Source organism: Gymnogyps californianus, chromosome 13 (assembly GCF_018139145.2).
Source record: "Gymnogyps californianus isolate 813 chromosome 13, ASM1813914v2, whole genome shotgun sequence".
Lineage (NCBI taxonomy): Eukaryota > Metazoa > Chordata > Aves > Accipitriformes > Cathartidae > Gymnogyps > Gymnogyps californianus.
Genome location: NC_059483.1, coordinates 13,837,019 through 13,853,838, shown reverse-complemented (window position 1 = coordinate 13,853,838; position 16,820 = coordinate 13,837,019).

The window sequence follows — 16,820 nt, the reverse complement described above, 5'->3', positions numbered from 1 at the left end:
GCCTCCCAATAAAATACTTGAATATACACCAACTCATCATGATCTTTATGTCTTAAAAGCACATTGGTCTGGGAGCAGCTGCCCTACAAAGCCAGCTTTCCAACTGTTTTGTGCCACAGAAGTGCAGCCCCATGTAGAGTCTCTGCTGGCTTATAAGGGGTTGAGCGCACATTCTGCTCTTTCCCTCCGTGGTAGCACTAATGGGCCCTTCTCTCTACCAGGTCAGCTCTTTGCACACACATTTTCAGGGGCCTCGGAAAGCCCAGAAAATCTGTGGGACTGGCACAACCTGAGCTTTCATGACTGATGTGCACAGAAAAGTGCGCGTGAGACAGTCAGGTCTCTTGTGCCCCAAAAAAAGGGAGCAGAGGGGCTGCTGGTGGACTGGATGAGACCAGCCAGGGTAGGGGACAGAGCACATTCCCCCTCCGTTCAGCCACCATCCCCTCCACCAAAGGGACACCAGCCTCCACAGTCTGCTCAGCCCACATGTCACTTCTCAGCTACCTTTTGCCAGCTCTCAGCCTGACCAATGCCTGCGGCTGCCAGTTCACGGCTAGTGAGCTAATCTGGCTGGGTTTGGTGCTTTTCTTAAATCCCAGCTGCTGGCGTTGGGGGAGCTTTGGTTTGGTTGTGATTTATATTTTTTTCCTAAAATCAAGGATATTTTAGCCCTTGGGATTACAGAAAAAAACCCTCTCTGGCTCCAAAAAGCAGCAGGTAGATGAAAACAATACCCAAAACATTAATTTTTGTAAAATTTCTTGATTTCTGGTCATTCACACCAACCACATGGAGCAGGGACAGGTTGAACCCCCAATGGCAGATGCTTGGGTTGGGCAGGGAAACAGGACACTGCCCTTGGATAAAACCCTGCACAAGATAAACGCACACAATGTACGAGCCAGGGATGGTGCAGGACCAGGCTGGGTGGGAGCTGGAGGACAGGAGTGCTCCATCAGAGGGCTTGCCATGGAGAAGGGTGCCTGCAGATGCCGGGCAGGGAGGCTGCACAGCCCAGGGCTGCCCGCTGCCACGGGCCAGGGACGAGCCCTAGCAGGCCCTTCGCCTCTCGATGTGGACCAGCCTTAAGCATATTTCCACACAGCTGGAGGGAAACCCCAGCTGTCCTGAAAAATAACAAATAATAAAAGTGGCTGTGAGCAGCAGCAGGGCTGGCAGGAAACATTCCCAGTAGCAGCTGCTTCCTGAGTGCGACATTTATTTGATCCCCTGGCACCATCTGGGCCATGCCCCACTCTTTGTTTTCATTAAGAGTTTAGAAAAACAATTCAGCTTTGACTAATTACTCTTTAAGGTCCCAGGCTCACCCTTTCTCCTCCCCCGACATTTCCTCTCCCAACCCCTCACCCTCCATCCGTGCCCTCCATCCCCTCCAGCCAGCCCCGGGTTCTCCCCTTCCACCCGTGCCATGTAACTCCCATTGTCCCTGCATTTCCAGAGGTACCTGGTGTCCCTCAGTGCCAGGCGAGACACATCTTCATGTGCTGCCTGCCATGAGCATCCTCCTTTGCCTGCACAGGCAGCACTGGCATAAACACAGCAACTCTTGCCATGATGTGCCAGGCAAACCCCGCATGTCCTGCTGCAGCAATGTACGGGGTTAGAGCCACGCACCCCTTGGCAAGGAAGATGAGGCAGATCACTGACAGGTCAGCAGCACCATCCAGGACCACCGCGCTGTGTGCGGATGCCTCCCAAATCCTGTGGGCTGGGAGCTGCCGGTGCCCTGCCCAGACCCCTCGCAGTCCTTTTTCCACCTCCGACACGAGCATGTTGACCTGGGGGAAACAGCCCTGCGACCCAGCCCGGAGAGGGAGCCTGTTTTGTTGAACGTATATTTTCCACCCTGGAATAATCAGAGAGAAAAATGTCAAGCCTTGATGTGAAATCCTTGCCACGCCAGGAGGGGGGTTGTTATTGCACAGGACTTGCGTGTTCCCCCCTCGCCCCCTCACCCTGTGTCCTCACCTGATGGCTTTAGCAGGATTCGCAGGGAGGACGAGGAACAGGAGGAATTCCGGCCCCCTAATTACACTTGCTGGGAGGAATTTGCTTTTGCAATATCCCTGCTGAGTTAACCTAACAAGCATGGAGACGAGCCTTTCTTATTTAATTAGCAGCTCCACCGTGAAGTCCCCTCCACGGCACGCACACGCCGGCTCCCCCCTCCTCGAGTGCGGTGCCGGTATTTGTTCCCTCTCCCCTCACCCTTTGCCCTTTGCAATCCTCTGCGAAAGCTCAAAGCACTTTTACGCCTTCCTACTCCCACTTTCCGGTCCTAAAAAGTGTGCTTGGGTCGAGGCAGTGGCTCCATTTCCTCACTCCTTCCTAACAAGTGCTTCCTGCTCCTTGCTGCCCACGATTATGTGGAGCTCGTGAAACGCTGGGATTTCCTTCCCTGGAAACACGGCTGGCTCCGCTGTGCTCTCCTCTCCTTGGAGGGCTGGGTAACTCATTACTCCAGCTCTGCAATCTCGGCTGGGAAAGCAGCCGCGCGGGAAACCGCAGCCGCCAGCCGCGCTCCCGCTTCCTACGGCAGCAGGTTGGCAGAGGGCTGACCCCTCCGCAGCGGGGGATCGGCCGGAGGAAAGCTGGCAGTGGGGTTTTGGGGGTTTTTTTTGGCAAGTGGGTCTTGCTGCTGGACTGAGGTGGCAGGGACACGGGGACTGCGCTCACACGGGCTTGCTGCAAGCTGCTTCGGAGCCATCAAAGCCTGTGGGCTGGGCTGCGCTCGAGGGGCTTGGTGAAGCTCACAGGTAGAGCTTGGCTTTCAAACAGGGATCAGTCTGCTTCCAGGTGTGCTGTGAAAGGTAGCCAAGGCAGCAGAGAGATTGCTGGTGGGCCAGGCTTAAGCCGGCAGGCTTACGCTCCCAGCGCAAGGACTGCCAAGGAAAAAGCACTGGGGATTTGCAGGCTGAACGAGCCTGACCTTCTCCATGGCAGAGCTGTGCTCGAAAAACTCTGCAGCGAAGAGGCTTGCCCTATTCACCAGGGTAGTTAGACTTGTACTAGAATGAGAGATAACAGAAAAATAAGTTTTCTGGGCCTAGACAATACATGGCACTGGCCTCGCAATGTTGGTTGGGAATATGATATTTTCCCCTGCTGTGAACTGTGGGGCTTCAATTGCTCCGTTTTACACCCCTAAGCCATGTTGGCACGTGTCAGCTTCAAACAGGAACACCAGGACCCTCTTTCTATCAAAAAATTTGCCCAGTGGGAGTTTTCTCACCACCTGTACCCATCTGCTTTTCCCCTTTGCCATTGTGCCAGCCCAGCTCTGAAGAGGGAGCTCCTGCAGCCCTCCCACTGCTCGCACTGCCACTGACAATGCTCAGCGCCATCCAGAATGGCTGTCAACACCGCCTAGCACTCCCAGAGGGAAATCTCGCCCACACGCTGAAAGAAAGGACAGGGCGACAGAGCAGCAACCTTGCAACCAAGGGCAGCAGCGGTTTTGCACAACTGCAAGATGCCGGACGAAATGCAACCAGGACATGACCACTGGATGGACTTTCTGGTGCAAGAGTAAACTTGGACATTAACATCTTGCAGAGGATTGAACTCACCTGGTGGGCTGTCAGAGGACAACAAAGCTGACACCCCTCTTGGAGACACGCTGTTGTGCCAGCGCAGAGCCCAGGCTTGTTTAATCAGCACATTGATTAATGGAACCCTCTATGGGCATAAGCAAGGGGGAATCACAGAGATCTAGGAGGAAAGCAAAGGGAATCACAATAATTATTAATCAGTTGAGGTCTTTCCAGCTGAAGCACAAGCACCTTAACAAAGGAAATAACCCAAAGCATAGGTGTGGAAGAGGTTTTGAGAGAAGAGCCCAAAGTCTCGTTCCCCTGCCTGGATTGCAGACAGTAGGATAGGCAGGAGGAAACGGGGAAACCCCAGCTGGAGGGGACATGGTAACAAGCCCTCCTCTTGGCCGTGGCCCTGCTGTGCGCCACATGTGGGTGGAGGAGAAGAAGTAATGCTGTCCCTTAGGGATGGGTCTCAACAGAGACCAACTGTCCTAACACACAGCAGCTTGCGTTTCTCCAGGGCCAAGCCCCAGGAGGTGCAGAGCAGAGGTGCACATGGAGACGGAACCCCTGTGGGCAGCGTGGGTGCATGGCATGGAGGAGACGCACTGTGATGAGCCTGCGGTAGGAGAGGAGCAATGGGGCACTGCCATGGGGGCACGGGGCTCCGTCTGGGACTCATTGCCATGGGGCAATGTTTCCACACTGAGGTCACCTAAAACACACATGTGCTGTCTACTGTTGCAGTTAGCTGTCGTTTCACCTCGGCATAACCACCTCCCCATTGAGGTGCGATCATCACTACAGGTACCGCAGCTTAGACCGGTGCCTGGAGCATCCTCAGGACAGCCGCTGGGCTGCATCCCGCACCGAGGACTGAAGGCACTGAGCACCGCTTTGCTCCCGTGCCTGAGAGCAGGGGCCCTGCAGCCCTGGGGCCGCATCCAGCCCGGTGGCAGGCGCTGCTTGGGGCGGAGGCACTCCCGGCACGCCGCAGGAAGCGTGACTCGGGTTTCCAGCACGCAGGAATGCCGGGCGGCGCGGCGGCCAGCTTCCTGCTGCCTGCTGCACGCTTCCTGCCCCCGTCCCTGCCCCCCGCCATGGCCTTACTGGAAACCCTGAGTGCTGCCCAACGCTCCCAGCCCGGCCACCAGCACTGTCCAGGTGGCAAAGGGCTGGGGCGAGCCACGGCCTCGCTCTCCCCCTTCCCCTCTGGTTTGTGCTGCTGCTGGAGCAAAGGGCTTGTTTTCTTTCCATAGGGATACAAAAGGGAATGGGACAGCAAAGGCAGAGGGGAGGAATGCTACAAGCCCTGGCAGTGGGAGACAACATTGGCATTCGAGGCCATGGGGAGTGCAAGCTAACCCATTCCGATCGGTGCCTGGGCTTTTGCGGCAGGCACTCTCCATGGAGATCATCTAGCATGCTCCCACCGGATTTGCAGCAGCATCAGCCAAGCAGAGGGTTCACCCCTGCAGGGTTTGGGCTTGCAGAGCTGTGCTGACTGCCTGGTAGGAGCACGGCTCTTCATTCCCCTTGCCCTCCAGCCTGCCCTCCCTCCCATTGCCCAGGCCGTGCACCCAGGCTCGCCCCCAGGGGACTGGCTCAGTCTCCTCCCTGCCCATCATACATCCATCCCAGCCTGGACCACCATTTTCTTGCTCTTCAACATCCACCTGCTCTTGTGCAGATTCCTCTCCCAGCCCCGATCACCGTCCCTGGGGGATGCTGTAACCTTCTTGGGACGCACCTTAGCCCCAAAGCTGCTTAGAAACACCACAGATCAAATCTCACCGCTTCCAGCCCAGCTCCCCTCATACCGCCTGGTCTCGCCTTGACCCCATCTCTGCCATGTTGGACCTCTGTTGGGTCCCTGCAGGGTCCCCTCTTCGCAGCTCAAGCCTCATCCCCAATATCAGTCCTCTCCCCACAGTGCAGCCCCAAGCCTCCTTGCCCTTTTCTCCTTTCACCCCATTCTGAGGATGGGTAAACTCATCCCACCTGCCTTCTGGGCATTGCCAGCCCTTCCTTGACACCACAAGGAGGAGTCAACTGCACGCTTACACCCCACTGTGGGCAGCACCCAACAGCTAATGGTCTTCCCCGGGCCAGACAGCGGCCACCCGGCTCTGCCACGAAACACCAGGGGTGCCGGTCCCCAGCCAGACACCAAATCAGTGTCACTTAAAATGCACCTCAGCTGGCTGGGCAGGAGCATCTCATGCTGTACCAGGCAACCACCTAATCTCCCCAGAGACAGTCCTTCAAGGCTGTTCCTGTTCAGGCGCTGATAAAAATCTGACCAAGATGTTTTCAACAGTAAGCTGGGAGTGATTACAAAGCAACCGTCCCCTACCCTCCAGCTGGGAAAGCTCAGCCTGGAGATTTCTTTAGAAACGTGGATTTTTTTGTATTTTTTAAATTTTAATCTTTGGTGCCAGCATGACCTGTTGGTGGGGGAGTCCCAAACCCGGCTCCATGGGACTGGGAGGAGGGAGAGGGATGGACCAGAGGAGGGGCAGAGCTTTGCTCTCCTCCCACCAGCCGAGCACTGTGGTGGCACTTAGGCAGTGGTGGGATGGGAGCAGGGACCGGACCCGGGCTCATCTCCAGCAAAGCCAGGCAACCTCTTTGCCTTTGGGAAGGTGGCAGAGCTCTGCGCACGCTAACCCCCAGGGAGCAGGGTGGGGAAAGAGGGGACGGCAAACCAAAATGAAGCAGTAGCTCCTGAGGTGGGTTTTCACCTCCGGCTCCCTTTGGGTGCATGCACAGCACAGGTCCAGTTGCACTCACATCTCAGGCAATAAGTAAACCCAATACAGACACACGTATAGGGCATCCCAGCAGTGCCTGCAGCAGCGCTGCCGTGTAGCGGCCAGCAACTACATCTGTCATGGCCCAACTGTCTCCACCAGGCCCTCACATTGATGGTGTTGGCCATGGCCCCATGCCCGAGTGCTGTGCCTGAAGGAGCTGCACGCAGCGTCACACTCACCTCTACCTGCTCCTTCTTGCCGTCAGCAGGATGAGTGTGCAGCAGTGGGCTTGCTCCCCAGAGCTGAGCTGATCTAGTGCCAGCAGCAGTCCTGCTCTCTCAGTCTGGAGCCCTCCAGGAGCTGCTTCCAGCCAACGTCTCCAAGACCAACCCTCCTCTCCCGTGGCCGTGCCAGCTGAAGCGATGCCTGCCCTGGAGCTGCAGGCAGAGCTGCTTATGTAATGGATCCCAGATTCACATTGGCGAAACTCTCCAGGCTTGACAAGGACCTGCACTGCAGTAAAATTCATTAAGTCACCCCAGGTAACCTTAACCCCCTTGGCTGGGGAGGTATAACAAACCCATCAGTACGGAGATGGGCACTACCGTCAAGGCAGGCAGCACCCAGGCAGGGCAGCCGGCAGCAGCTGCATCTCCATGCTGGACACTGCACGCTCTCCAGGGCCAGGGCTGCCACGCACCCATACAGCCCTTGCTGTGGCATCAGCCCGTGGCAGCTCCACGGTACCAACACCCATCGCTGCTTCTGCAGCTCACGGGATTTAGGTATGCAGTTACCCGTTAATTAAAAAACCACCACCAACAACAAAATCCTATCACAGATAAAGTATTTGGCATGGCGGTGGAGAAGACGGCATTTTTGGCTGGAGGACTTAAATATCTTCCCTTTATAGTGCTGCCAAGCCACAGCACATACGCGTCAGTGCATGAAAACCATTCTGTGAAATTCAGCAGGCTCATTAGCTGAAGGTATTAAGGGTGAAAATTGACCAAAACACCCTGGAAAGTAAATCACATCCAAAAAAAAAAAAGTCCTGGATAAACATGAGTGTGACAGCAAGATCCCAAGGAGACCAGAGCTAGCCCAGCACTGGGACACAAAGTTCTCCTCAAGCAGCTGTCACTGCCACTGTGAGTTTGACTCAGCCTCGGGGTTGGACTCAGTGCATGCCATGACTGCGGTCTGGCTAAATAAAAGGATTTAATTAGCACTTCAACTAGCAGAGAAAGTATCACTAGCTGATCTTGGGGAGCAACAGGTACTTTAAAAAACAGCCTTTTTTAATCCTCGGAGCCATAGGGAAATTACAAACCAGTCACTTGACGATCAGAGGAAAATTAAAAGTCCAACTTCAGTGACAACAAAAATAACCCAAAGTCACGATGTGCAATAAACAGCATGGGGACAAGAAGGCTCTTTAAACAGGTTTTTTAATCTCCTCTCCCCTCTGCTCATAATATTGCCTTTATTATTTTCTGATGCAGAGCCTGATTCTTACAAGTGCAGTGGATGCTGACAGCAGGGTAATGGAGCAGCGGCAATTTCTCCTGGGCAGACCTCGGGGATTTAATATGCCTGCAGAGAGAGGGATGGGCGAGAGGTGGCTCGGGAGAAGAGGGTGAGCTGGGCCAGGAGGTGCCGTGCAATAAGGTGCAATAAAGCCGTGGTGATAAAGAGCCTGCCATGCTGAGCAGGGTTCATCAGTGATGGGTGAGCGATGGCTGCTTGCACCAGCGCTGTGTCCCTTCCCAGTGCTCTGCGGTGTCTGCCACAGCTGTTGGGGTTGGTGGGGAAGGTGCCCCAAGGACAGGGATGGATAGGGGTGGTGAGACCTGTGTCCTGTGGCCCTTTGCCCAAGTCTGCCCATGGCTGAAGGTTGCCAGTCCATCCTCACAGCCCTTGATGTTCTTGCCAATCCAGGAGACCTGGGTTGTTGCACAAGTGCTCCCTTGCAGCCAAGGCCCCACTTATTTGGGAGAGCAACTAGCAAGAGCCCCAGAGAACAGAGATGCAGGGTGAGAGGGGGATGCCCCATTGCCAGCCCAGCTGTTGCCTCCAGGAGCCTCTCTGCACGTGGGCAGGTAAAGTCCTGCTCCCTATTTGGTGTTGCTCATCCAAAGGGTTCCCTTTTAGTTGAAAAAAGCCAGCCAGCTGCGTAGGAACAGCATGGATGCCCTTGTTCCTGCAGGCACCTGCAATCCCCTTCCCTCCTCTGGCTTCGAGTCCCTACAGCATCCTCTGACCTGCACATCTTTCTTCTGCAAGGGAGATACCTGGGGTCTCTGGCTGCCACAGCTTGCACACATGCTTGCTGGTGTCAGACGTGGTGGCACAGGCTGTCCCACGCTACGACAGTCTGATTGAGCCCACTGCACTGACTGCCGCAGGGGACAGCCTGGGCCACGGAGCCTGCGGGAAGGTCTCTGCTGGGTTAAAAAAAAAGGAAATGTGTTGAGATCTGAACAGCGGCTTTCATGCTCCCATCCCACATCTGGCCTCTCAGAGCTACTATAACCACCAACTCTGCCATGTTTCCCCACTGAGCTTTGCATGGCTGTTCACAATCACCCAGATTTTGACCACTGGTGTGAAACCAGCAGCACTGACAGACACTGAAGAGGAATATTTAATGGTAGGACATAAGCGGCAATGCAACAGATCCGGTCTGAACAGCAAAAGATGCCGGAAGAGAGGTCATATCCCATCCGCCCACACACAAGAGCACCCACTGCAAGGGAAAGCTCTCCTGGTGCCTACAGCCCCTGCGCTGCCTGCCTGTGCCCTTCTGCCTGACAGCGGGACACGTGACTGCGGCTGGAGTGATGGATGGGGCCGGAGTCTCTCTTTAATAGTATCTCACAGTGGTTTCCGTAAGTTGATGGAGATTGCACAACACTACCAACTGCCATGCCGGATATATTTTGCAACCAGGGCTTCTATGCCACATCTGTAGGATGATATGCCAGAGCCTTCTGAGGAGGTCTGGGGAAGTTTGAGCACAGGAAGAAAAAAAGAAAGAAAAAGAAAAGGAAAAGAAAAAAGTCAACAAACCTCTTTCCATAGCAGCTATTTTGGTGAGGCACCCTGGGGTGAGGGGAGCCGGCACCAGCCGGCTTTGGAAGCACAGCAGCCCAGTGGGCTTGCTCACGGCTCTGCCCACCCCCAGCAGCCGGGAGAAGGTCCCTCTCCCATGGGTGGGTGGCAGCGCACCACGAATCGCCTGGACGGGAGCTGCAGACACAGCCTGTGCTCACCGAGGAGTAGCCGCAAGACAGGGCTTGAGGCAGCACCAACCTCCCTGAAGAAGCAGCGCTGGTGAAGCGCGATGGAGGTGTTGGCCAGCTGCCGAGGGTGGCTGCTGGCTGTCCCAGCTGATAGCCCTGGGAAGCGCCATCGCTGTCACCCGGGTTCAGTGGCTCATGCTGGAGGGTGAAACCTCCCATGGCCTGAGCTCACGCCATCTCCCATCTCCTTGGCCTCTTTCTGGAAGATGGAAAGGGACTTCATGGGCTGGGCTGGAAGATGTTGGTGAAGATGTTGAAAGAGGCACCAGCCCAGCTGGTACCTCACGCATCCTGGACACCAGCTCCAGCAGCTCCATGGCAGAAGCCCACAGCAGTGACCCAAAGAAACACTGACTCTCAACATCAACCCGCACATTGGCATCGCATCTCACAACCCTCAACAATCTTAAAATACACAGCACAATCCTAAATGCAAACTAGCATACCCCACAGCAATATCCCCACAAAATTACCTTCTTTGGAAAAATTTTGGGCACAGCAAGAGCCAGCACGTTGACTCCATCAGATTAAGGAGGCCAAGGAAAGAGGACTCCAGGATTGCTGTGTTCCTGGACTCAGACATGCAACCATCAGCTCCTGATTTAGGAGGAAAGAGATAATCTCTGACACAGGGAACCTAAAGGACTCTACAGGCAAAACAAGCCACGGGGAAGGAACACCTTGCAGGGGCAGGACACCAAAGACACAGGCTGGCTTCTCTGTGCAACAGCCGCTCATCAGTGAGGAGACATGGGTGCAGAGGAAAGCATGGGGCCAAGGCTTCAAAGATGCTCAGGGCTTAAGTGGCGGAAAATTAAAGTGCTGGGACACTTTTTCAGCCTGCACTTGACAGTGGGGATGAGATAATGTCAAAAATGCTGAGTGGAGAGCATCTCTTGCAGAAGATTGATTATGCCAGCAAGGAACAAAGCCAAAAACGTCACATCAGCCTCCATCCCTTTGGAGCTGAGCTCTGCCATGTGTGGGACCCCTACATGCTGACCAATATGGGTTCAGTCACAGGTTCCCCATCACCGATGGGCCAGACCCAGTGCTGTTCACATCACCCCCCTGCCCTGTGCTGGATCTCCCTGCTCCCACCCCAGGACTGGCCCAGCCAGGGAACAAACAGCTCTTTTGTCCCCAAATCTAATGAGTTGAAGACCCTTCATGTACAAGCTAGGTCTCTCTTGTTCTTCATTGGTGTTAAGGAAACCTTATAAAAACTCAGTAAGCAGATCTACCACTGAGTCGTGTCTAAGGACTCCCCAGGTCTTTTGCAACTCATCCATTTTCCCCAGCTCTGCCAACACATCTCAGTCCTACCTGGGCTCAGATCTCTGAACAACCATGGCCTGAGCATAATTGAAGAGCAGAGAGTTTATTAAGCAGAGGTGTCTCACTGCCACGGGTTGGGGAAGGTCTCATTGAATTACTTCTTGCCCCAGGGTAAATGCACCTGAGGAGCCACGTTCCTGTTGGCATGAGGGAGAGGACGCACTATGCTGCTTTTTTCAGTCTCTTGCTCTGGAAGTGGTCTTCTGCAGCAGTCAGCACTCCAGCTGCGGGGCAGATGTTAGCAGCCCAGGAGAAAGCTTGTGATCTCCCAAGGTGCCCATTGCAGTGAGTCCACCAGCCAGCCCGGCTGCAGGACTGCCTGCCCTCCCACCAGCTAACCTGGCAATCGCCTGACCAGCCCCTCTCCTCACAGGCTCTCCTCTCCTTAGAAGCAGCTGGAAGCAATTCTCTCTTCCCTTTTTCAAATGGGTTCTGGGCTCCCAGATGCTCACTCCAAGCAGTGGCTTCACCCACCACCATATTTCTGTCTCTTCCCAGGTCTCCCACTGTTTTGCAAGGACCATCCTTGTTGTAGCACTGCCTGCACTTGCCCATGTAGCTCAGACCCAGCATCACCCCGTGCTGGGTGCCTTTGCCTGTGGATTTGCTCACCAGCTTAAATCGGATGCACTGAAGTCCTTGCATGCTCCTGTAAGCCTCAGCCACCCCAACGGTGCCTTGGTGGCCTGGCTAATCCTGACCACACCGCCTGTGCCTGCATCCTCTCATTTTAGGTGTCTTGGTTCCACCTTTGGACAAGCAAGTATCCAGCTCATGGGCTGAAGTGAGGCTCCCCTCCCCCCTGAATTGCATGGGTGAAACAGAAATGGGGTCATCCTCATGCTAGCGACTTTCCCCTCATTTTAAGGAATCACCTGGGAACATGCAAGCAGCAGAGCTGGCTCCTGCCCCCAAGAGCAAGCACCAGCTTTCCTTTGATGCCTCAGCCCAGCCTGATTTCATCCCGTTCAGAGGTGCAGATAACCCAAACCTTGGTCACTGGCTGCTCAGGATGCGTTGCCCAGCCCCTTCACCCAAGGCCAGCCCTTCTCAGCACCGCTGCGCTAACACTCCCCATCACACTCACCTTACGATGCCATCAGCAATACCCACCAAGTTGGTTATTTGTTACTGCTGCTGCCTGGTGCCCTCTGAGCAGGTAAAACAGCCAAAATGCTCCCTGGGTGGCCTGGGCTGAAAGCAGCAGGACTGTGCATGTCCAGAGCACAAGCATCCAGATCCACTTGGGAATGGGGACCGCAGACAGGACCCATGACACAGGGACTGAGGATGTTGGAGGAATAACATGGAAAACACTACCTTCAATTTTCCATACACACCCTCACTCTTGGGGGGGGGGGAGGAAAAAAAAAAAGGGAAGGGAGGGGGAAAAAAGTATGCTTTTCAAAGCAAGGATGTGGTAAGGCCCAAACAGCCTCCCCTGACACACGAGCCAGGATGCAGAGATGCTGTTTTTTCCAGGAGGAAAAGAGGGATTTTGTCATCTCCTCTATTTAATGAGGAATTCATCTTACCTCTCTGCAGGCGAGGGCAGCTCAGCATTGCCAGCACCACAGCTCCACGTCCCTGGTCTCTGCCCCGTGCCTCAGTTTCCCCACCAGTAAATCAGGTTCATGCTCATCTATGGCAGAGCCATGCGGCGAGGCTTAAGCTGTAGCTGTAAAGCCCTCGGACGCCTTCACACCTTCTACCATCCATCATCATCTAGAACACAAACACGGGGGTTTTGCAGTGCAAAGAGCAGGTCCCAGGCAGGGAGAGGCTCTGCCCTTTGGGGCTCGGACCCTCTACCCACTCACCTCCCCTCCTCCAGCAACAGGCTCCTTTCCCTCATCTCCTTCCTGCACAGGCCAGAAACAGAGCCAAGCTAATAATTCAGATAACAGAATTAAACTGATCCTGATTAGAAAAAGCCTTTACCCTGAAGAGAGCAAAATCTGGCTCCGTGCTGCTTGTAATCCAATAGTCTCCCACGGCCGCGCAGCAAACCCGAAACCTGCCTCCAGGCAAAGACACTTTGTCTTCAAACAAGGGAAGTTAAATGTGTCTTAATGGGAATTTTGACACGTTTTGCTTTGATTTCGCTGATGTTACAAAAGTAGCTGTTAGAAAATATTTCAGCCCTGCCATGAGGGGCTGGGTCCTCACATGTATGGGCGCGCTGCCCAGCTGGGCCCTTTGGAAAGGGATCGTGGCTACAGGGAGAAGAGGTCTTGGAGCCAAATCTCTCCACGCTTCCCTAGGTGCAACTATTTCATTACAGGTCCATCAGGGAGGCAGGAACCCTCCAGCACCGCCTAGTTTGCAATGACACCTGTGGGGCAGCCAGCATCACGGGTGGGACCTGTTCTTGTCTGCCCACAGGGCCAAAAAAAGAGGAGCTAATCCAGGTGGAGGGTCGTGGGGCTGCCAGGATGGTGGGGTCTGGCACTTGGTGGGCACTGAGGATACAGGGCTGCATGGCGGGCATCCCACGGGGCCCACAGAAACACCATCACAAGATGCAGAAAAAAAGGATGCATGGGAATTGCTATGAGGGGAGATGCTAAGCCAGCACTCACCTGTGAGACCTTTCGGGAGGCAAAGACAGGTTGTCCCCAACATGCCCCAGGGCAAATGAGGATCATTCTCTGCCTGTTTCCACTTCACTTGCACTGTTCAGATGCGATAGGGCCATCACTCCTTGCAGGAGGGACACTGGCTCTGCATTGACATGGCATCAACCAAACAGCAGATGCTGAGCCCCATTGCTCCCATGTCCACAGGCGCTGCAGGAGAAACCCTGTTGGGGGCATGGGGACGTGCCACTGCCCTTGAGGGGGTGGGAGTGGAGACCCCCCTTGCCCCCATGGAGCCTCCTTGCAGCCCCACCTGGGGTTTTCCCCCTCACTGTTTCCAACCCTGGGCTGGTGTCTCTCATCCGCCCCGGGCAGAGCAGGGTTGGATTCAGCGCAGGCAGGATGGTGACATGAGCACATTAGTAACTTCCTGAGGTTTCAGCTATTTTTTTTCCATTTGGCACCGAAACAGCAGCTGGTGCTTCCCTGGTCCTCAGTGTCTTGGGGCTGGGGAGACCTCCTATATGTTAAATGAACCCCACTGACATTTCGGGTGCATTTAACCCTGAAGCACCTGGGGAAACACACCAGGAGGGGGCAGATGCCTCCCACAGCGAGGCACTAAGGTGTCAGTAAAACCCTGGGGCAGCAGGAGCAGGACATGCTCTCCCCGGCATGTAGGAACTCCTCCAACTCCACATTCGCGGGCAGGAGCATCCCTGATGGATGCAGTTTGGATCTTAACTGCAATCCCAATGAAACACACCACATAGCTCCTAATCCCAGGCACTTAGTGGGCAAGAAGCAGGATTTCCTTGGCTTTGCAGCCCCCGTTCAGGCTGGTGCTCACCATATTGGGCTTGCAGCACATCCCTGGCTGAGCTTTGGCATGGAGCACTCTGGTACCTGCTGCAAGGCTGCTGCACGGGCTGAACTAAGGGGAGGGGGAAAAAAAACCTGATGTGGTCAGGACAGCACTAATTTTAGCAAGGCTGAATGCAACTACCTCAACTGGAATAAATCAAACAAACAAACAGCTGGGGCTGTGGGCTTGCAGGAGGAATCTCTGTGCACCTCCTCAGAGATGGTGTTTACTTGCAATGGCTTTTCCCATCCCTGCTCCCGTGGCCCCATCTCCACCCGGCCTGCCGCAGCCCACATTTGTAAGCTATTTTTTGTTGTTTTAACGCAACGCTGCAATTCTAACCCAGAGCCTCGGATTGTCAAACAGTTTTTCTTTTCTTTTCTTTCCTGCAGAAAAAAAATACAGCTGAACTAATTTGATGAAAGGAGAAAATAAAATGTAAGCCAGACTAAACACATGCAGTTCCTACCTACAGCCAGGGCCCAGTTTCTCCCAGGCCAAAGTCAACACACGTCAATTTTTAACATGACAGGGCTTTAAAAGGGAGGTTTGAGCCCTGGATGAGAGGCGGCTGGAAAACATTAATAACAAGGTCTGTCAATTAAAGGCAGGCATGACGAGCCACCAAGACAAGGGCTGGGGGGTTTCCCTTCCTCCCCTTCTCTTCCCTCTTAATTTGGTGAAAAAAAGTGATTTATGAAGAAATCCATCCATTCATCAAAAAAAAAAAAAATGCAGCGACGTTACCAAATGAAGGATGGGCTTTGTTTAGGAGCCTTGAGGATAGCCCAGCAGGCAAGGGTTGAGATCAATGGGTTAAGAAAAGTGCTGCCTCAAGGGTTGCTCACAGTGGCCCCACCGATCCTTGTGCGGTTGCTCCCAGTTTACCTGTGCAAACTGGGGAAGAGCAGCAGCCCAGCTGCCTCCTCCGGAGCATCACCATCCAGAATGATTTGCAGTTACTGTGCTGAGCTGACTTGGTGATGTGCCTATTGCATTGGAAATGACTGTTTTGGATTCTGGCAAAACACTCCCCTGCTTTTATCAGCCCCATAGGAAGCATTTCTATGGCTTCTGTGGGCTGGGCAGGTTTCTGTCCCAAGCCACCCACTGGGCTCCAAAACAGACGGGAAAAACAAGGGAAAGGGGCAGAGCAGCAGCAGCCCGGCCAGCCTTTGGAAATGAAGGCAAGAGTGGGAAGACGGGTAAGGGGGAGTGAGTGTTTCATTAACGGGTGGAGAGGGAAAGGGCTTTTCTCCTAAAGGTCGGGAAACATCCACCCACCGCGCCGGGAGGAGGTTCCCGTGCTCCGGAGAAGCAGTGTTGGCTTTCAGCTGGGGGAGCAGGTAAAGATTCAGCCCAGAGGGAAACGGCAGAGATTCATTTCACCTTCAACACCTAAATAAATACCGCATCCACAGTCACACACTCTGCACAGTGTATACCGTGCCGGTGTGCATTACACATCCACACAGCACAGGAACCGGCTGGTGGACCAGCTCCAATATCCCCCGCTGCAACATCCTGTCCCCAGCAGTGGCTCGACCAGATGCTCCAGCAGGTCTTAAGAGCCTGCAGTAGTCAAACACAACCCACTCTGCCTCCCAGCATCGGCTGTCTTAGTGTCTGAAGGGGAGCAGACATTCCTGGAGACCCTCCAGGTACAAGCATTGCATCCACCCACTGACCTGGCAGCTGCCTGTGCGGGGCTGGAGCAACACGCTTTGAGGGGCTGCTCAGATGTGCGGGGGCTTCGAGGACCAGAGGTGCAGGATGCAGCTCTGCCGCTCTGTGTGCCACTTGCCAGAGCGTGGCAGGTGAGCTGGGCTCCAGCCCTGCTCTCAGGTTGTGTTTCACTTCCTCTGGCCCAGCAAACAAAACCTCCTTCCAACACGCATGGAGTTCACTTTGCAAGGGTGGGCAGAGCCAGCCCAGGCTGATTTTTTCAAGCAAGCACCAGGCCTGGCCCCTGAGGGTGTGAAAGGTTCCTGGGCTCTCCTAGATACCATCTCCCTCTCTGTTGGGTGCAAAACAAAGTTATTTGGTGCTCTTTTGCTCGGGGGCTTGTCACCATTAAGGACTGTTCCTTAGCACAGATGAAGAGCAACATGCCAAGAGAAAACACTGGGGAAGGTGAAGCTGGTGCCTTCAGCCCAGTACAGACTAAATGCACTGAGGATGCAGAAACTCCACAGCAGAGCCCGTGGGGTTGGGATTGGCACAGCCATGACAATCTTCCCTGTTTGGGGCACGCCAGCCTCATTGCCCAGCTTTGGCCACCACTGTGGCATCGCGGGCCACTAGCCCAGGCACAGCCCACCCACGCTCAGCACCCCAGAGCTGGGGTGGGCAAGAGGAGATGAGGTTCAACAAGCCAAGCCAGGCACTCCTGTCCCAAGGAAACAGCCACTTTCATC